Source organism: Astyanax mexicanus, chromosome 1 (assembly GCF_023375975.1).
Source record: "Astyanax mexicanus isolate ESR-SI-001 chromosome 1, AstMex3_surface, whole genome shotgun sequence".
Classification (NCBI taxonomy): Eukaryota; Metazoa; Chordata; class Actinopteri; order Characiformes; family Acestrorhamphidae; genus Astyanax; species Astyanax mexicanus.
The window spans coordinates 40710001-40733538 of NC_064408.1; the positions used below are offsets into that span (position 1 = coordinate 40710001).

General features: G+C 39.0%; 1 protein-coding gene across 17 annotated transcripts in view; it reads right to left on the reverse strand.

Moving 5' to 3' along the window:
• Positions 1-23538, reverse strand: part of ptprk (protein tyrosine phosphatase receptor type K) — a 206385-nt gene that overhangs the window by 178702 nt on the left and 4145 nt on the right. The window lies entirely within an intron of this gene.

The following is a 23538-nucleotide window of genomic DNA, read 5'->3' on the forward strand; positions in this document are numbered from 1 at the left end:
GTTAAAGGTAATTAAAAGCTAAAAATGGAACTGTTAAAGCTAACACCTGTACTGTTTAAGACAAAAAAGCCTAAAACCTGAACTGTTATGGCTAAAAAAAAGGCTAAAACCTGCACTGTTAAAGCTAAAACAAGCAAAACCTGAACTGTTAAAGCTAAAAAAAAACTAAAACTTGAACTGTTAAAGCTAAAAAAAAGAGCTAAAATCTGAACTGTTAAAGCTAAAAAAAAAGAGCTAAAATCTGAACAGTTCAAGCAAAAAAAAGTTAAAATGTAAACTGTTAAAGCTAAAAAAAAGGTCTAAATTTTCTCTGTTAAATAAAAAAGGCTAAAAAATGAACTGATAAGGCTAAAAAGGCTAAAACCTGAACTGATAAAGCTTAAAAACACAAAAATCTTAACTTTTAAAGCTACAAAAAGCCTTAAATTGTTCTGGTAAATAAACAAAAGTTGACCCTGAACTGGTAAAACAAAAATAAGGCTAAGACCTGAACTGATAAAAACTGGTAAAAAACACTAAAACATGAACTGTTAAAGGTAAAAAAGGTTAAAACTTGAACTGTTAAAGCTAAGAAAAAATACAACGGGCTAAAAAAGGCACATTGGGCTGAGCTAATTTAGAGTTAATGGAGTGATGATCACAGATCTCCTCTTGAAGTGGGTAACATTTACTGTTCACACTTAAAACAAGTTACAGAATTAAACTCAGCAAGCCAGATGAGGTTGTACTGTGTGTGTGTGTGTGTGTGTGTGTGTGTGTGTGTGTGCGTGTGTGTACACAAGCATTGAGGCCAGCAGAAATGAATGTGACATTCCCACATTTGTTGTCTGGACAAGAGGAGACTAGGGGACGAGAGAGTCCATCTGGATAAACCCCCTGTTCAGCACCTCCAGCTCTGAATCCCATATGGTACAAACCCTCTGCCCAGCATACACACACACACACCTTCCTACCAAACTCCACCATCACGCACACACACACACACACGCACACACAGACAGACTTGTTTTTATATAGAGTCAAGATGTTGGAGTCACATGCGCCCCGATATATACGATGGTTGGATACATGCATAGTTTATTACACTGCATGTAGCATCAATATGCAGTTACAACATATATTTTTAACCAGATCAATAAACAGTTTAAGTTTAAAATCACCAGTCTTGTGTGTGTTTGTGAGGCATTCTTTATGTGGACACTTTTAATAGACATACATAATATTCGGGTTGCCAACTTCCTGTCATTATGATATTATATGTACATATGAATGTAATACGTCATTTTACATTAATCTAGTTGTTTTACAAAGACAAAGAAAATCAGCAATTAATGATCTCTAAAACTGGGTCAAAGTGTTTTCCAGAAAACACACACACACACTCACACACATACACACACACAGAGACAAGATGGCCAAGAGTCCACACTGATGTCATCGTCAGGACGGAGAGGAGAAGGAGGTCATTCAATATGGCTGCTGGCCCTTACATGACCAAAGAGAGAGAGAGAGAGAGAGAGACAGAGAGAGAAAGAGTGAGAGAGACAGAGAGAGATAAGAGGAGGAGAGAAAAAAGAAAGAAAGATGGGAGAAAAAGTGCAAGAAATAGAGAACAGGAAAAAAGAATGACCATATAATAACAAAGACCTCAACACACATACATTCCCACACACACACACATTTTTACTTTTGAACAGCTTTCTCTCTCACACACAGACACACACGCAAGAAATCTCCAATAACAGCTTCACTTATAAACAACAGCGTGGTGTGTGGATGTGTGGATGTGTGGAGGTGGAGCAAACAACAGGTAGCGTGGGCATCCCTCATTACGCTGTTTAATAAAACCCTAAATCCTGCGCAGGATTACGCTAAACGCTTGACATTTTAGACCTGTCTGCCCGTAAATCCCCTTCACTCTCCATTTCCATCCCTCGCCACAGGCACACAAAGAACACAATCAATAGGGGAGGGGGGGCAGGAGGAGGGGGAGAGAGAGAGAGAGAGAGAGAGAGAGAGAGAGAGAGAGAGAACGACAAAGAAAGAAAAAGAGAGAGTTCCACACTCTCATTCTGACAGACTGTAATACACTACAGGAAGTGTAGGGGAATATCATGTAAGGCATTACTACCCACAGTGGACAGTACAGTAGGTGGTAATGATGGTGTCTGGCGGTGTCTGGCTAGAATTGACTCAAATCACAAACCTCAAAGACCCACACACATATCCAACAGTCCACTGCTGCAGTCCTTAAGTGGATAGTTGCAAAAGTCATAGACCTATACTGTAGGGCTGCGACGATTAGCCGATATAATCAACAATAATGTTGATTATAAAAAAACTGTCGACTCCAAATGTTCATTGTCAATTAATCGCCAATTACTCCCACTAAACCAAGTAATGGGCACTGAAACACAATGAGAAAAGTGTACTGGGCTCACGCTAGGGCTGCAGGATATTGGAAAATTTTTACATCGTAATATTTTGTTTTTTTTTGGCGATATATATTGTGGTATTAACCAATGCAGGGCACCAGCCCCTCCCCCAAACGCATGCAGTCCTGCGTGCAAACCGACCAAGAGCTGAGTCAACGCCGAGCACTTAAAACCCAAGGAAAACAGCAAAACAACAGTAATCGGCCCTTTAATCAGGCATTTGAATGGCTTTTTAAAAGGTAAATAAGAGCGTTTTTCTGGGATGAAAAACTGGATGTCACACCTCGCGTTTACTCCTGCGATGTGACTATCACGCATGCGCACATCTCGCAGATTGCGTCATTCGATCATTACATTGCGCACATCGCGATGACGATGCTTAAACAATATATCGTAGCAGCCCTAGCTCAGTGCCCTCAGTGCCCAACAGATTACATTTTTTACTCTCAAAAAAGCAGCACTTTTTCGACATTTAAAAGGCATTAAAAATTGTCTAGACATTTAACAGCATTGTTTCTATTGTTTATTTAAAGTGATAGAGAAAACTAGAAACAGGAGCTGTACCCACAGGAAGCAGAGATGGTGGGTGTGGCAGAAATAATCGCTGATTAATCGACTAATTGGATTATCAGATTAGTCAACTACCAATATAATCATTAGTTGCAACCCATCTCTACTAATACTAGTTCTGAAACTGTCTTATAACTGTCTTATGACTTTAAAACTTGTTTAAAACTGTTTAAAAACACAACTTTTGCTATGCGTATAATAAAAATTCGCAAAATGAAACAGAAAAGAGAGGGAAACTCAGCAGAAAGCACAGTAAGGGATCATTTCATGTGATTTTTTTTCCACTCCCAGTGGAATATTAACTCGAGCGGCACTTTAGAGGCTTTAGCGAGCCGCTAAGCTAACAGTAGCCATTGTCCTGTCCAGGGGGCTATTCTCTAAGGCCCGCCGTGCTGCCGCAGCCGTTTCGGAGACTAAGCGCTGACCGCTAACCTGGTTATTAACCCCACCATGATCCCAGTCCCACAGCTCAATCCCACAAGCACTTCTGCACTCGTACCGACTGCACGATACTCTCCCTCCCTCTCTCCGCTGTCTCCCTCTCCGTCTGAACCCTCTGGTCGAAGTCATTACTGTCTGTCTGAGAGAACAGCTGTTTTACGTGATAAAAACGCAGCTCCTTTTAGCATAATCTGGTTCCCTTAATGGAGAATCACACAATCAGGTTTCATTCAAATGATTTTTTTTCATAAAACCATCTTCTCACTCCTGATCTCTTGACCCTGAATAAAATTAAAAGCCCATCAGAAGCTGGAGGACATCTAGCTTTTAAACGCTTTCATACAGATGAGCATGTTTCAATTGTCAGTTTTGCAATGGAATAACATGTTATTTTCAACGCTCATGCAAAAAATGCAAAACTGAAAAAAACAGCATATAATATTGTTGTGATGGGGGTAGTAAATTGCATGTTTGTATAGTTCATTGAGAATTAATATCATTGCTTTGTTATTATCATTATTAACAATCAGTAAAAGCAACAGTGGTTGCATGTTCAAATCCATTAACTGTATACTGTAGATCATATATGAAATATTTACAGTCAGTGTTTCATCTCTTCACAGCTGTAGCCTCTTACTTTTGCTCGTGCTCATACAGTTTGTGGATTCTTGTTACAGTTAAGGGGAACCATTACATTCTGGTTAAGTGCCTCAGCGATTTCTGTCGAATGCATTACTTTAAAATAGGGATGCACTGCATATTTGGCAACCGTGTTTGGACAAGTAAGTGAAAAGACTCAATAATTTACATCGAACAATGACATTCATTGTTCGGTCATCATATTGTACTTTAATGGGGATGTCAGAATGAAATTTAAAGATATTTGGTGTTTGATTATTATTTTTAAATTGTGGTTTTGTATCTGTTCCTTTTTTTTAAAGCAACATAAAAATACATTTAGGCGATTATAGTTTATGTAACTTGGAAAATCTTGCCAAATGAACTGAAGCTTTACTAATTAAAGTGTTCTGTATTCAGTCAAACACTTCACTACTTTTACTACTTTTAGAGCTGCAACTAACAATTATTTTGATAATTGCTTAATCTGCCGATTAAATGTAACTGCCACTTAAGGTGCATTTAAGGTGGAATGGAAAACTGGCTAAATGTAAGTGAGATAAAAATTCACAAAAAATGAGACATGCCTTGTTTAACAACTCTAGCAGGCTTTAGTAACACTGAGAGAGAGGATAAATAAAACTTGTCGCTAATATTAGTTTGGCTTGTTCGCTATAACTTGTTCGCTATAATAATGTATAGCCAACTTATAAATTATTAACATAGTTTCCAACTCATTTCACTATCACTAGTGATGCCACAACACCAGGAGGGTGAAGACTAGCACATGCCTCCTCTGATACATGAGAAGTCAGTCAGCACTTTTTTTGAAACTGCTGCTGATGCAGCATTACCGAGTAGCATCAAAGAGAGCTTGGAGGACATAGAGTTGGACTGATGTGGGGAGAGAGGAGAGAGCGCCATCTACCCACCCAGAGAGAGCACGGCTATTTGTGCTCTCTCAGAGCTGCGGCAGCCGATGGCAAGCTACATGAGCGGGATTCGAACCAGCGATCTCCTAATCATAGTGGCCCACTGGACCACTCTGAGCCTCAGTTGCCAACTATTTTATTAATTTATTAATTTAATCGATAAGTTGTTGCAGCCCTGACTACTTTAAAAGCTACAATAGTGAACTGTTTCAAACTGCCGCAGAGCAGAGCTTCAGCCTGCACTACTACAAACTGCGTTTACTATGAATGGCTTTATAACAACTTTGTGTTTCAATATGTGCTTCTAACAACAGTTTAGAACAGAAAATTGTCCAATCGTTATACAGACACAACCTGGCCCTCGCTTCGAGGAAGGCACTTGGATGAAGATGATGCTGAGTGCTGAAGATCAATACACTCACGGCTTTAGCACGCGGCTTCGTTACCTCCTCGAGAAATGTTGTGTACTTAATGGAATATTCAATCTCAGACAAATTACTCAGACGACAAGGTGTCCTCAAACTTTTGGCGCTTTTGGCGGCGCTCTGAGCTGAGTGATTGTTCTGTTGTGCCCGCTTCCCCTTCACTTTCAAATGGAGTCAAAACTTCAGGGATGTCAGGAGGCGCTAACAATTCCACGGTAATTCAAATGAAAATGTGCCGCTGGTTGTGAAGAGAAAGGGTGCGTGAGATGGGCGAGAGGCTACAGATTACTGTTTAAAATTCAGAGTGTGTGAGGCTCACACACACACACACACACACACACGTGCGCGCACACTCACTCACTGTTACCTTCACTCCACTATTGCGAGTTAACCCTGCGCTCATGCAGATGAAAAGCTGTAGAGCTTCAACATACACTTTCCTTTTAGTACAACTAACTATAATATTCATAATGCTGTAGTCAGTTATTGGTAGTGATACTGTATCGTTAAATGTCTAAATCATCTCAAATTGGGCTCGAAAATTAATCTAACATTCACTGAAACTGACGAGCAGAACCTCTACCAGACATCATATTTCCCTTTTTCAACTTTTCTTTATTTTTCTTTAATATTTTTTTTTCAAGATGTGCAAATTGTTCAGTGGACTTTAAGCAAAAATGATATCCTCTATGTGCTTAAAAAATAATTCTGACGATAGGCTAAGAAAATTTGTGACAATGCGGAGGACTGGGCAATATAGGCAAAATTTATATTGCAATTCATTCAATATAATTATACCATTTTATTCTGATCTCGATATAGTCAGTATAGTCCTCTCCTTTAGTGTACATAATCACATTCTACTAGAGCGGAGGGATTCAGTAAAATTAGTAAATCACTATATTTTATGATATATTGATTAAATATATACAGTATTTAATGTGCAAAATGCACAACAGTCAGCAGGGGCAGATTCTGCTATTCTGCTATTCAAATACCCTTTCATGAATAGTGCAGTGATTTACATTCACTTTTTGATGCACATTGTCTAATTAAACAAGATTTTTTTTAATATTCCCCATCTTTTTCCTTATTTCTTACCTTTTTCAAATACATGAGAAATTTTCAGATACATAAAGGATTTAGATTTTTATTTCTCACTCATTTTTATTTTTATTTTTAAAGTCATTTAAAGTTATGTGCCAGCTATTGTCTTCTTTACATTTAATTCATATTTCATTTATTTATTTTAGTAAGCAGCTCCCTTACATAAACTTACACGTCAAAAAAAAGTGTCAAATATGAAAATCACTGCCATGTAAATACGTTTTTACAGGTTTCTGACTGTAGTAAATGTTCATATCTACTGAGACTCATTCTGGAAGCTTCTATATGTGAAGACGTACAATCTCGATTATATCATATGAAAAACTGTATTAAAACAGTAATTGGTTATCTTAATTATCCTCCCAGCCTTACTCCTTGTAATTGTAAAAAAAATGTACAGTTGGGTCAGTGTTCCTTAGTCACTGATAAGATCCTTGATATGCCTATTATTTAAAGTATTTAAAGTATATACAATTAGAACATGTATCATCATGCGATAAAATAGCAATATATTGCCCAGCTCTAAAGATACGATAACACTACTCTACTTAGAAACTGCAACTACACACTTTTTTATCAATTATCAATTTATCATATCATTACATTCTAACATTTTAACCATTGAAATTACCTCAGTACTGCATCTTAAAAAAAGAAATGCAACTTTAAAATCATGTGGTCCTGCTCTCCCCACAGATACAGAGCAGACTGTACGACTTTGTATCTACTGTACCTTACGGATCATCACAGTATCCGTTCTCACTAAGCATCCGAGCACTGGATTGCACAGCTCATCATACAGCTCTGAAACTGATCATAAATTCAAAGTGTGTGAGTGAGAGCGTGTGTGTGTGTGTGTGTGTGTGTGTGGTACCTCCACGCTATTACCTCCACTCCACACTTGTGAGTTAACCCTGCACTCGTGCAGCGGATAAGACCGGAAAAGGTTCCTGAGTGGACGAGCAGAGCTCTACAGCTCTACAGCTCTACAGCACACGCGCGCACTTTTGTCTGCAAATGGATATTCTGTGGCGTAGACCTTGTTGGGAGCACGCCGCGCATTCAGATGCATCTAAATGGATCAAAGTAAAACATGAGACAATACGCATAAGCCCCCCCCCCCTCACCACCACCACCACCCCCCGCACCCCGAAGCTCTTTAACCTGCACAAAACACTCTCCTCATTCAGTTTTCTCCATCACTCTCCTTTTAACAAGTCGGAATTTGATAAAAGCAAGCGCGGGAGTTTGTGTGTGTGCGTGCGAGCGAGCGAGTGTGTTGTGGCTGGTGGTGTCTTCAGGCTTTATTAAATCGCAGGCTTTTATTAAAGGATCCTGCTCTCAGCAAAACTCTGATTAACTGTCGGATGACGTTGGATATTGAAGAGATTCACCACAGACAAGACAACAAGCAGAGAGTGCATGCTGTGCTTCAGAACACACAGCACATACACTGAATTAATTTAAAAACACACATATACAAGACTATTTGCAAAAAAACACAATCCTTTCAATCAGTCTGTAATAGACGACTATACTAGAGTATACTGCAAATTAGTGAAGTATTCCTGCATCGTATAGAACATTATGCTAATAGAATAGCATAGCAACAAAGCAATAATACCCTTTTAAAGAAAACTATTTCTGGTACCACTTTAAAATAAGACTACCTTTATAAAGGGTTTATAAATGGTTTGCAATTAGTTTATTAATGGTTACTTATAAGGTTGTAAATGCCTTAAAAATCATTAAAAATCAGTTATAACACATACATCGAAAGGGCAACAATATAGATGGCTGTGGGTTCACTATTTAACAAACAACAGGTCATTGTTGCCCTTTCTACATATGTGCTATAACTGATTATTAAAGATTTTTAAGGCATTAACAACCTAATTAGTAAACCATTTATAAACCCTTTATAAAGGTAGTCTTATTTTAAAAAGGTACCCAATTGTTGTATTATTTTTTGCACTACAAAGTGCACCAGATAACAGGGGTGTCGCAATGTTTCCCTTCTAATGCAGCAGGTCTTGCCCCTAACAAAACTGTAATTCTTAAAAAAAAAAACTTTTTTTAAACGAGTGCTGGATCTACACAGATTTCTCTCCTGAAAACTGTTTATTTGGGTGAGTAAAGTGATTCCGTTTATTTACAGTAAGCATAGATTTCCAGATTTCCACTAAAGCTGGCACTAGCTAGTGCTAGCCGCGATTAGCAGCTAATGCCGCCCAACAGAGCTACACTGAGGAACCCTGAGAATGCATTACATTACATTTGGAAGACGCTTTTGTCCAAAGCGACTTACAATAATGAAAGTCATGCATAAGTCAATGCATGCAGCTTGTCTAGGCCTAATGCAAAAGTTTTGCTGGTAAAATAGGCACCATTTGATACCTTAACTAATGCCAGATGTACTTTGTGGTGAACTGTGGAGTTGATGGGAGGCAGGGAGATGAGGTGGGATGGTGATCATCATCCAACATCCTGACCTCAATAACACTCCCGTCCCAGTAGAATAAATTCTTTTTAATACCCCTTATCTTGAAAGGAACAATAAATATGCAGGTGTCCCAATACTTTTGTCCAGAGACGCTCCAGCTGTGCAGTTAGACACCAATCCACTATTGAATCTACTAAAGCAGCCAGCAAGCTGCCCTGGTGATTCCTAATGAAAGTAAAGGAAAGATTCCATTTGTTCTTTTCTCTTTATAACAAGACGAGAGGCCTCAAGGTCAGGCGCTGACACACGACAGCGGTCTTCATAACAAGCACTGGGGAGTGTGAGAGAGAGAGAGACAGAGCGAACAGAGAGAAAGAAAGAACAAGCGAGAACGGAAGATAGAAGAGTGTGTGTCCGAAAGCTGGTTAATTCCCGCAATCCCTACACACTTCCTTTCCTAGCCTGCAGGAAGGTGACAGGACAGCCTCTGTCACTCAAGTTAAAACAATTTTGCTATACATCAAAGATGAGCACACACACACACACAGCAAAGACAAAGTGATGCTTGACTGGATTACAAATGTACACACATCTACTAGAGCATGATCAATATATATTAAAAGTAAGATTGAACTAAAAGAAAAAGTCACTTATTCATCAAATTCCTAACTTTAATTATTACTAATATATAACTATTTCCTGAATATGTGAGATGAAAGGTATTTCTGTGGAAGGGAAAAATCAGTGCTCAGAGAATGAGTTTCAGATTAAGGCTACTAAAGTGTGGGAGGCACCATAAAACACTAAGGTACCATGGAACCAGAGGATACCACAGATACACTAGATACCACCGAAACAATAGCCCTACCCAGAAGGGATTAGTTTCTCAGGGGGACGTCTGTGAAAAATATATCACACTCAGTGTGATACTCAGTGATAAAACTTGTTTTCTCTGCAATTGAAAAAACAGGCTTTCTTGGTCACATGACATCGCGTTCAGTAGCTCCTCCTTCTCCACTCGCTGTAGTGTTTACATGGATCTTCGTGGAAATGTGTAATTACAGTGTGTAGCAGTGGACAAATAGCTACTATATTAAACACAAGGAGACGAAACTCAGACTTATGACTCCAGATGGGACTAAAATTACCGGACGACCACGGAGTTCAGCGGAAAAAAAGCAGGTAATTTAATCTGTAATTTTCTCAGAGGATGTCTACGAAAAACACAAACTGGACAGGAATACAATCACAGAGGAACCCTCATAAAAGAGAAAATGATCCCAGGACCACCTGAGAAACTTATCCCCTCCAGATAGGGCTAATAAATACCACAGAAACACTGGATACAATTCGAATCCAAGAAATGAAAGTTTTGTTTTGCATATTACTGTATGGAAATACACTATAAAACTGGGAATGATAATGGCACTTGTCCACATTATTATCTCCATTTATTGACATCAGTGACAGTTTCATACCAACCAGGCACTAAACACACACAATACAACGTTCAGCTGGAACACAGACACAAAAAAAATTGTGAAGACACAAAAAATAAAACTACAAACAAACACACACACGCACACACACCCTCAAACACCTCCACACAGACACACACACACACACAAACTGTGTGGGCGGTGTCACCCCGTATCAAACTAGCATCTCTGACAGCGTCCTCATTAAGACAGGCTGTCAGAGCACAGCCTCCACCAACTCACAATTAAAACCCTGCCAAGACACATCAGCACACACACACACACACACACACACACACATACACGCTAATTATGGGCCAGGGCTAAGAGAAGGTTGTCTCTGAACTCCACTGGATCAACCAAACAGTGATGAGCAGAAAGCAAGTCATTTCTTCAGAAAACACACACACACACACACACACGCACACACACAAACACACACGTCTCAAATCATATAGCCACTAGCAGGCAGTTCAACTCTGATGCTAATCAGAGAGTGGGGGGGGGGGTAAATAAGTGGGCTGCACTGAAGTGAATCAGCAGTCGTGTGTGTGTGTGTGTGTGTGTGTGTGTGTGTGTGTAGCTCTTGGTAAAGTGCTGTCAGCATGTGATGTGGATTCAAGCTCATTCATTAGACGCTGTAGGTACACATGTGAATCACAGCCCTGAGGATGAGGAAAAACAGACGATGAAAAGAAGGAGTAAGGCTTTATACACACACACACACATACACACACACACACACACACACAAAAAAAAAGAAGACAAAGACAAAAAGAAGGAAAAGAACAGAAAACATGAGTAAAGGAATAGAAAAGAGAAGATATAAGAAACGAAAAGAAGACGTGACAAGTAACTAAGATAAGCAAAGAAATAAGAAGAAACTAAGATGTGATGAGAAATAAAGAGAATAGAACAAATGAAAAGAAGACAAGAAATGAAGAGAAGAGAAGATGAAAAACAAAGAAAAAAGAAGAGAAGATGAGAAATGAAGAGAAAATTAGCAACACACACACACACACACACACACACACTTGTTTCAAACCAAATAATGATCTGGAATCATTATTTTTTACAGGAAAACAAGGAAAACAAGAATTTGCTGTACAATCTTAACATGCATTCATACACACACAGAAAAAGTCCTGAGACACACATATCCTACCTGCAGGAGCTTTAATGACATCCCATTCTAAATCCACAGACATTAATAGGGAATCGGTCCTCCCTGCATCGCTAAATTTCATACACCTATGGCAATGCGACTTAATGAAACACAGAAATTCTGTCTTCACTAGACCTGGATATGCAAGGTTTGAATCTAAATGTCTGTGTTTTATCAATAATTACGCATTAATTAAAGAAACTAGAGCTTTTAAATAATCAGTTCTCTCATCGCATGGTTTACTGTGAGTAAATAAACTGTACACAACATATCTAGAAGAACTCTTTACACCACAGAGGCTTTAAATTCCATCACTGTCACAAAAATCCTTCATATTTTCAAACTCTACAGAAAATGAAAAAACTTTCAAAATCTTCACATTTTTTTATGGAAATGATTGACTGATTCATTTTTTTACTCTTTTTTGCCTTTTCTGTTAAAATTTAAACGTCTGAAAATGTCTGTGCACGGATGAAAGCTCTAAAACCAGAGTGAAGCCTCAGCCTCCACCTCCTGTTCTGCTTTATTCTGAAATTTAATTAAACTACTGCATGTCTCAGTCGTCCTTGTACAGATCAGACTGACCACATGAAGTTTACTGTCCTCTCTCTAAAACATGTCCTTCATACACACACACACAGTCTCCAAAGGCCACAAAAGAAGGACTGAGCAGAAAGAGAGAGAGCGAGAGAGAGAGAGAGAGAGAGAGAGAGAGAGAGAGAGAAAAGGAAGGACACAAGACAAAAGTACAGAAGGAGTAAAGGAACAGAGAAGAGGAGTTAAAGAAACGAACAAAAGACGGGACAAGTAACTAAGATAAGCAAAGAAAAGAGAAGAAACTAAGATGAGATGAGAAACATGAAGGGAATATAAGAAATGAAAAGAAGAAGAGAAATGAAATGCAGAGAAGACGAAAAACAAATGAAAAAGAAGAGAAAATGAGGAATAAGAAGAAAATAGGAAACTAGAACAGGAGAAACAAAGGGAAAAGATGAAAAACAAAAAAAGACAAAGTGAGAAAAGAAGAGAAGACGAGAAATGAAGACAAGAAAAATGAAGAGAAGATGAGAAATAAGGAGAAGAGAGAAAAAAGACAAGAAAAATAGAGAGAAGAAAGCAAGAAGAGAAGAGAAGAGAAGAAGCATGTTTTATAGATGCAGTTCTGCTGCTTGATTTCAGCATCTTATCATCTGTTTGTCCCAACTTAAATGGTCTGAAACCCATGTGTACGTGCATGTGTGTGTGTGTTTGTGTACATGTATGTGTGTTTGTGTGTGTGTGTGTGTTTGTGTACATGTGTGCATGTGTGTGTGTGTGTGTGTCTGTGATTCCATGTTCAAGGTCAAGACTGTCAGACACTGTTTCACACACAGAATGCGAATGATCTAATGCTCTGATTAATGTACACTGCCATAAAGTGCACAGCAAACACAAAAGGTGACACACAGGACAGGTACAGAGGTGTGTGTGTGTGTGTGTGTGTGTGTGTGCTTGATATTGATCATCAAGACGTGTTTTTTTCCTCCCCTGTAAAATTGCAGGACAGCTACACATTTTGCAGCTTGTGTGTGTAAATTACACAGATCTCTCTCTTTCTCACTCTCTCAATCTCTCTCACACACACACACACTTGCCCTGACCTCTACCCGTCATTTCCCTCCACCTGCTGCTAATTTCTCCTCCTCTAAAAAGTGACTGATTACTGTCGTTTACTCCAACTCCCTCGCTTTCATCTTCCTCCAGCCCCACAGCAGCCCAGCACTGACCCTCAGCATGCTGCCCCAGCCCAGACTTTGTGTGTGTCAGTGTTTCATGAACACACATGCAATATTGCAGTTGCAGTTTAATAGTCTTCCAATTAAAAACATTTATTTCTTTAAACACATTTAGAAACGTAGATTCACACTGTACTGGAATGTCTGTGATTCACACTGCACAAAATGAATTAACATTCTGACACATTCAGAAACGCATAGGACTCACACTGAACATTCTGAAATGCCTGTGATTCAAATTGTACTGGAATGCCTTTAATTTAGACTGTACAAACAGTTATAACATTCTGAAATGCTTGTGATTCAAATTGTACTATAACACATGTGATTTAGACTAGACAAAAATACATAACAATTTTTAAATGCCTGGGATTCACGTTGTGTTAGAATAAAATGCACAGCATTTTGAAATGTGTCAAACTCAAGTTGTACTAAAATACACAACATTCTTGAAAGTGTGATTCACACTGTACAATAACACAGAAATCTAGAATAACTGTAATTCACTCTGTACTGGAATGCACTACAACATTCTGGAATGTACAGCTCTGGAAAAAAATAATAGACCACTGAATTTTACCAAATTGAAAACCTCTGGAATACAATCAAGAGGAAGATGGATGATCACAACCAAATCAAATCAAGCTGAACTGCTTGAATTTTAGCACCAGGAGTGGAATAAAGTTATCCAAAAGCAGTGTGTAAGACTGGTGGAGGAGCACATGACAGAAATGAATGAAAACTGTGATTAAAAACCAGGATTATTCCACCAAATATTGATTTCTGAACTCTTAAAACTTTATAAATATGAACTTGTTTTCTTTGCATTGTTTGAGGTCTGAAAGCTCTGCGTCTTTTTTTTTTGTTATTTCAGCCATTTCTCCTTTTCTTCAAATTTGGAATATGGGAGAAATGTTAACTGTAGTTTATAGAATAAAAAAAAAAATGTTCATTTTACTTAAACATATATCTATATATAGCAAAATCAGAGAAACTGAAGTGCTCTCTTACTTTTTTCTAGACCTTTATCTGATTCACTCTGCACTACAACATTCTGGGAAGTGTCTGATTCATGTTGTGCAATAACATACAACATTCTAGAAAGCCTGTTATTCACTCTGTACTTGAATGTACAACAACATTCTGGAATGACTGTGATTCAGACAGCCCCAAAAGACACAGTATTGAATTCCTGTGATTCATGCTGTGCTATAATACCTCTATAATGACTCTGCACTAGAGCACACAAGATTCTGCACTGACTGTGATTCAGACTGTACTATAAGGCCTGTGCTTTGACTTACATTGTTCTAGAAATGCCTGACTGTGTGTGTGTGTTTTTTTTTCTGCCGTTTCAGTAGAATCACATCCACTTAACCTTCAACCCACCGGAGCTCACTCTCCTTACTCACTCACAACTCTCTCTTTCTCGCACACACACACCCACACACACACCACAGCTGCTCTGCTCTGTCCGTTCAGAGTGAGATGTGGTTAACCTGAACCACATGTGGGAACTGAGTGTGTGAGAGTGTGTGTGTGTGTGTGTGGTTAAACCATGGGAACCCACATACTTCACCAATCATGGGGGGGCAAAAGGCAAGACTGATGTAAATACAATAAACATGGAAACATGGTGTGTGTGTGTGTGTAGTTGTGGTTGTCCACTCTGGTTTACCACAGAACTACATAAGAACAAAAAAATAAATAAAAACACTGCGAGAGATGAAGAGGAGAAGAAAAAAAGAGAGAAAAAAAGAGAAAGAGTATAAAAAGACTAGGAATGAGTGAGAAAGGGAAAAGGAGGGAAAAGAGGGAGACAGATGAAAAAGAAGAGAAGAGCAGGGGGTCCTTTTGTGGCCCAAAGTAACACGGCATGTCCTGTCTCTGAACACAGCAGGGGGGGCAGGACACACACACACAGGGACAAAGGAGTGGGGGGTGGGATGGGGTCAGAACAATTTACACCAAGTCTGAGTGTGTGAGAGCGGGGTGGGGTGACTAACTGAACTTCAGAACCCCAGAGAAACAAAGAAATGTAAAAATAAAAGGATCAGGATTCAGGACATTAACATTAGGTTTATTAGAGACAACTAAACAACCCCACATGCTTTGAGGGGAGTGTGTGAGGATGTAGGAATGGAGTTAGCAAGTTAGCATATGCTAACTGGTGGACATTGTAAGCTTCCATTACTTGTTAGCAACATTAGCCTTTCCACTGCTGGAACATCAAAGCACAGTCACTGAAAAAACAGTCTTGGCTGACTGACAACTTTCAGAGCTGGTTTTCCCAGACAGGGATTAAGCCTAGACCTGGACTATGCAGAATTCTGAATGGAGATTCTCCTTCTTAAAGAAAAATCTTTTTTTTTTGTTGATGTGCCTTTACTGCTTAATGAGTATTGATGAGAGGGCTGTCGTTTAGATATTCAGACCCAGGAAACTGCCACTGTTGGGCCCTTGAGCCAATTTCTGGTGCCCAAGAGCTACAGCAATAGCTGCCCATCCCTACAGGCAAGTGCCCTCACTTTTTTTAAGTGTCTGCACTATAGAGTATGGCAAACATGGTTGTCTTGTCTTGTTATGTTGTAAATGGCTGTACCATGTCAAAAAGTACTACAATGGTACATTACAAAAACAGGGAATTCCATATGTATTACATTACATTACATTACATTACATTTGGCAGACCCTTTTGTTCAAAGAAACTTACAATAGTCAAGTACAAAAGTAATAGAAGTTAAAAGTTAAAACATTTTTAGACAGGGCCTAAAGGGGGTCAAAGGGAAATAATGGGATAGAGGAGTAGAGAAGAGGAAGAAGGAAATGAGGTTAGAATTAGTTAGTGTGTTAGAGGTGTTAGGAGAGTAAGTGCTTTTTGAAGAGCTCTGTCTTCAGGAGTTTCTTAAAGATAGCGAGAGATTCTCCTGATCTGGTAGTGGAAGGTAGTTTGTTCCACCATTGGGGAACTCTGTATGAGAACAGTCTGGATTGCTTTGTGTGAATGTTTGTTTGGTAAAGCGAGGCGACGTTCATTGGAGGAGCGCAGCAGCCGGGAGGTAGCGTAAGCTTGTAGCCGATTGTAAGAGCTTAGAATTTGATACAAGCAGCAACTGGTAGCCAATGAAGCTCATTGGAGCTCAATTTATTGTTGCTTGCTATCCACGTGTGTAATGTATGGACTGGTACTATGGTGGGACCTCTGAAAATTCTATTTTTGAACTAAACAATGATAAGATAAGTTAAATTTTCCATGATACCAGCCCTTTAAAGCGTTATTCATTCCTTCCACAGAATTCCTGAGCCATTCCCAAAGGTAATTTCCGAGCACAGGTGGAGTAAACGGAGGAGCTAAATGCAGAGTAAACACACCTGAACCGTTTCTGAAAGCAAAGAGTTTAATCTTAAACCAAGCCGGTGTGTGTGAGTGTGTGTGTGTGTGTGTGTTTGTGTTGGGGATGGGAGGGGAAAACTCCAGCTGAGTGAGTTAATAAAACCAGGCCAAAGGGTGTGGTTTTGTGCCTGGAGGCGCACACACACACACATACACACACACCTAAAATCACTCTGAGTCAATCAGCAAAGCCATAACCCAACAGCTGAGTCACAAGCCAATCAGAAGCATGACACACCGCGAGTCTCAGACAAGACGGCTCTTCGGGAAAAATCTACCAAACCCGACTGCAATAGTTCAGTCAGGCATGCTAACAATGCTAACAATCAATGAAAGTGAATGGACATCAAATTAGCATTTAGAGAGGGAAATCTAGCTCTTCTGTTCTGAGGAGTTCCGGGAAGTGAATTCTCCATTTCGGCTTGACTGTCCCTTAAATGACGTCAATGACATCATGCTAACTGCAGTGACTACTGTACTGAGTTCCATTCACTGTTAGCTGACTGTTAGCATTATTGCTCAATCTGTTTTTAACCTATTAACAAAGATCCAACAACGAGTTCTTGTTTTATTAGGGTTTCTGTCCTTTTTTAACCCCTATTTGTTTCCCCCTTGTCTTTAATTCTTTGTTTCTTTCTCTCTCTCTCTCTCTCTCTCTCTCTCTCTCTCTCTCACACTTTTATGATCTTGTTCTTTGTTTCTGGCGATTATTTATTTATTTATTGCACCTTGTTTCTGTAAACTGACCTTGGGAGTGAGAAAGGCGTCATAGAAATCAAAGAATGTCATCATTGCTATTGTTATTATTATATAATTATTATTATTATTATTATTTATTTTATCATGATTTAAAAAAGAAATGAAGTGGGGTGAAAGGATTAAAAGGACAGAATGATAGGGGAAGAATAAAAAAGGAGAGTGAAGGAAAGCAAAGGGAAAGGGAATAGGGGAAAGAATGAGGAATGAGAGGTAGGTAAAGGAAAAGATCACAAAGAAAAGGAAGAATATTAGAGTGAAAAGAAACATTGTTCTCTTGTTCAGCAAAGAAGAGATGGCTGCAAACTCCATTGAGGAAAGAAGAAGAGTTAAAGAAGTGGGGGAATGTTAGAAAAGTAGAGAAAAGAGGAATATTTCTTTCACTCTCATTCTCTCTCTCTCTTGCGCTTATTCTCAGCTCTTTCTAAAGCCCCCCCCCCCCCCAACTCCCACCCCCACCCCCACCCAGGGCTCTAACTCGGCACTCCGCAGTGTGAGGTTCTGGCTGAGGGGTCAGGGTCAGGGGGTCCCCTCAATATTACAATATAAACAACAACATGCTCAGTGTATTAACCATCCACACACACACACAGTCCATTAACACACACACACACCCACCCCAACATGCTGACAGTCCCCTGAAGTGAGCGAGTGTGTGTGTATGTGTGTGAAAGAGAGTGTCTAACGTGCAAATTATGCAGCACAGCGAGTTTAGATTAAAAATCCATACGACTGCAAAAAAATCACACACACATTCTGTCAGCTATTGATTCACCACACACACACACACACACACACACACATGCCAGAGAGAGGGGCGGTTCAGGAGGGAGCGAAAGGAAGCGCAGGAGCCGGACAATACCTGTCCTCTACTGTAAATAGATTTTGTGCCCAATGCACAAAACACACTGCTGCTGTGTTAAGCAAGCACACACACATACACAGGCACACACACACACTTTCTTTTTTCATGTATTACTTTTCTTTCATTCTTCTTATTTATTGTCATTTTGTCTTCTATATTTTCTCTCTATCTCCATTATTCTCACTATCCCTCTATCTCTCTCTTTCGACTTTTCTGTCTTCCTCTCTCTCTGTAGTGGTGTTGCTCTGGTAGGGTGTAATCTCTAAACACACACGAACCTGAAATAAACCAATCAGGCGAGAGCAGAACTGTACAAAGGACTGTACACTGAACCATGGCTCTTTGGTGGAGGAGTCCATGTGTCCATATGTGTGAATTTCTTAGAGCTGGTATTTGGTTTAGAAAGCCATTTCTGAGCTCTGTAATGCTTTATAATGTTTATATGACCCAAATGATCAGTCCGACAGACTGCAATACACTACAGGGAGTGTAGGGGGAGCTCTGCAATGCTCTATAATGTTGATATGATCCAAATGATCTGTCTGACAGGCTGTTATACACTACAGGAAGCGTAGGGGGAGCTCTATAATGCATTATAATATTGATAAGATCCACCTAATGTTAATTCTGAAAGACTGAAATACACTACAGGAAGTGTAGAGGGAGCTCTATAATGCATTATAATGTTGATATGAGCTACATGGTCATTCTGACAGACTGTAATACACTACAGGAAGTGTAGAGGGAGCTCTGCAATGATTTGTAACGTTAATATGATTTACATGGTCATTCTGACAGGCTGTATTCCACTACAAAAAGAAATAGGCCTACTCTATAATGCTACATAATGCTCATATGTCCCAATGCTATATAATGCTCATATGCATTATAATGTTCACATGATCTACACACTCATTCTGGCAGACTGTAATACACTACAGGAAGTGTAGAGGAAGCTCTATACTGCATTACAGTGTTTATGTGATCCAAATTATCAGTCTGACAGACTGTAATACACTACAGGAAGTGTAGAGGGGGCTATATACTGCATAATAATGTTGATATGATCCACATGGTCATTCTGACAGATTGTAATACACTACAGGAAGTGTAGAGGGAGCTCTTTACTGCATTATAATCTCTGTGTTTCACTACAAACAGAAATATGGCCACTCTATAATGCTAAAAATGTTCATATGTCCCACTTGTTTATTTCCTACAGCTTGCAAGACACTACATGAAGCAGTGAGGATACACTATAGTGTACTATAATTTTCATAATTCCTACATGGTCATTCTGACAGACTGAAATACACTTCATGAAGCATAGAGGGCACGCTATAATGCACTATAATGCTCATACAATGCACAGTATATGTGTAAGGAAGGTTAATCAATTAACTGAATGATGCTTAGTAAAAGTAACATTTAAAATATCCACAGCTGCAGTTATAGAAAGATAAAGAGAAGAAGAAAAGGCATCTCAGTGGAAGCCTGAATATGACCAAAGCCCACGGCTGTGAACGTCATCAATAAAGCTAAAGGTTACTGTGGGGAAAATAATGATGTAAAAATGTGCAAATGCAGCGACAAAAAGCAGGCCAGAAATCACACAGCCAGCATTGAAAAACAATATACTGTACGGACACACACACACACACAGGGGCCCATATGATGGAATATGAAGCATGCTGAGATGTACCACACTCTGCGTGTGTGTGTGTGTGTGTCTTAACCAACGTTCAAAAGTCTGGAATCACAAGATTATGTCCATGCCAGTGAAATCTGAAGTGAATGACCGCAGTGGAAATAACGAGCCAACAAGTAATCATTACATTCAAATCATCACACACACTCACACACACACACACACACACACACACACACACACACGCTGAGGTCAGACTGGAGGCCTTGTTCTCTCAGCTGTAGAGCCTGCAGGGCCTACACACACAAACACTTGTTCATTTTTAACACTCTGAACAGAGTGAGCACACAGGCCTGCACACACTCAGCAGAGAGCGAGCGAGCGAGTGACTACAAGAGAAAAGGAGGGAGAGAGAGAAAGAGAGGGAGAGAGAGATAGAGGGAGGTTATCAGAAAGCAAGAGAGTCACAAAGATGTGACACAAATGAAGGATTTCTTCTTCACGACGTTTGCTCTGTGTGGCCTTCACACAAAACTCACACAAGAATGTTCTAAAGCAACACAACACAGCAAATACAAGAGCATATACAATATGGACAAAAGTATTGGGACACCTGCTCATTCACTGAGTCTTTAAAGACTATAAGCAAGGGTATTGAAAAGGGCTTTCTACTAGATTTTGGACGATTGCTGTGAAGATTTGATGGCATTCAGCGACAAAAGCTTAATTTATAAGGCCAGGATTTTGAATAATCACCTCATCCCCAACTCATCCCAAAAGTACTGAATGGAGATCCATCATTCTAGAAACAGCCTCTCCAACACAAGCATAAATATTTTTGTTTGTCATCCAGCAAAACCCTTCATAACTGATGTGTAGTTAGACCGGTCACAATAACTTAATTATCGATTTATCGTACAATAAATGATAATAAAACAAATTTTTGATAATTGTGATATCATCTGTCCATACACACAGTGTGGACTAAAGTAGGTGAAGAAATTAGTATATAATTCCCAAACCGTGTATAATTGCTTTTTTACACTATTCTGTTATCATTATGACAGTGGCATTTAATAGTCTTAAAATTACAAAAGAATGTCATGTATCGCAATAATTTCTGGGAAAATGTATCGTCCACAAAAAATCTTATCGTGAAGTACGTAGAAAACTGTATAAAGCAGGGGTCAGCAATAGGTGACCCCTCAATTATAATGAACGATAATTAAATAAATGAATAAATAAATAAAAAGCTTCTCTGGCGAGCTTTTGTTTACATCCCTCCCCTTTCTCTCTGTTGCGCTCGGCGTGACTAGTTTTGCTCCTATTCTTGTTTTTCCACCCGTTCTTGGATTCTCAATCTCCTTATAAGGGCGTTTTTCCCCAGCCGTGTCCCAATTCACAACTGGGGCAGCGATAGTGCATTGAACTATGACCCTGATGACACGGGTTTAGTGCTGCGTGAGGAGCGGTGTGTTTATAATTTCCTTTCTTCTTGGGTTTACCTGCTTTGAGATCAGCTGTTCTGCAATTGGGTTCAACAACCCTCTGGGCTGGAGAGCTACTAGCCTCCACTAGCACTCCATCCCATTACACTTTATTTTCCAAAACAGAATTTTTTTTTTTTTGTGGCCCACCATGTAATGGTTTTGGAAAATATCTGGCCCACGGCCTAACTTAATTGCCGACCCCTGGTATAAAGTATTGTTAAAGTACTGGTACAGTAATCTTTCACCACTCTCCCTGTATTATAGCAGAGGTAAACGCCTAAATGAAGAAAAGCACAAAGTCCAGGGCTTGTTCACTCCAGTTCACTCTAAGGCCTTCAAAAACTCTTTGAGTCAACACAGGAACATATACCACTCTGAAGGAACGCAAACATACACACACACACACACAGACTGCCCTCCACAGCACACACCACTGTGCACTCGGTCACACGGAAAGTGGCTATTTTAAGATGTGCAAATTTGATTTTGGCGTTAATGTGGTTGGGATCATGTGAGACTGGACACATTAGTTTGCAGAGAAGAGACATTGGAAATTGGTGTTCAAGCACAAAGTCTAGAGCTGGGCGATATGACCAAACTGAGATCAGAGTTTATAATAATTATAGGCAACTCTTTTATTACTGCTGGTATAAAAAATTGGGTTGTTATTTCTTGATGGGATCTGAAAACACTGTGTGTAACTGTGATGGACAAATAGAAATATGGAAAAGTCAAATTTATTAAATTAGAAAACTTGCAAATAAATGTAGTAAGTTACTTCTTGTCTTAATAATATAAATATAATGCATGCTAGGGGTAGACGATATGGCCCTAAAATAATATTACAGTATTTCATGGTATTTTCGTGATATCATCGATAATGTTGGCAATATGACGAAACACTAAATAAATAAAAATTATTTCAAGAATACACTATTGCAATAAACTAAAAATGTAACTTTATTTTTGCATCAGATATCATATGGTACACCCCTAACTGAGATAAATTTGAATATGAATATGAATTTTTCTTTTGCTAAAAACAGCACAAAAGTAGAACCCTGATGTGATAATTACGGGTGGGTGATAGAGCACGATATTTCAGGGTATAATATTGTTCACAATATTAAAAAAATGTTGACGATATTACTGCATACGATACGAAATAAAACAAGCCTAATGCATGCTATTTAAACTAGCTTGCTAAACTATATTTGATTAATTGCCCAAATTCCACCGACTGCATTAACTTCCTTAGACAACTTAAAGTAATTATCTCTGCTTACTAGGCTCATATTTTATTAACAGGCCAGTTTCTTTAGCTTTCTTACTCTGCAAACTAAAACGCCCAATAAAAGTAGACAAATTGCTTGTATAGTTGACATAGACTGAAAAAATGATAGCAAAAGAATTATGCCACTTTGTTCTATTTATTTATTTATTTATTTATTTATTTATTTATTTATGCATTATTGTGCATTTATTAAATGCCACATACACTCAATGGTCAGGGGGTTTCACATTTAGGCTCTTTTTCTGTGGAATCTATCAAAAGTATGCAATTTATCTTGATACATTATTGCTTGTGTGTAATCCATTTGTAAATGTCTCAATTTTCTGTTTTTTTTAAGCCGTTTTCTCTTTCAGTTTGTGTCTGTTGAAGTGTGCATGCCAAGCTTACTGTCTAGAAGTGAGTAAAAAGTCTGCTTTATTTCCCTGAGGCAGAATGAAAGCTGTGACACAATGCTGTAACACAGACGAAAAGTCTGCAAGTCCGTGTTTTAGGACGTTTTCACACCTGCACTTTTTAATCCGGTTTAAACCGACTCTGGGTTCTTTTCACCCTTGGTGTGACACATTTGGGCAGGTGTGAACACAGTAATTACACAACCTCACCACACCAAGACTTGTAGATAAATGCAGATGGTGTCAGTCCAGTGGGCAGTGTGTTTGTTTGTGGTTAGAACGTGATCCGACCTTCATGTTAAAATACGCA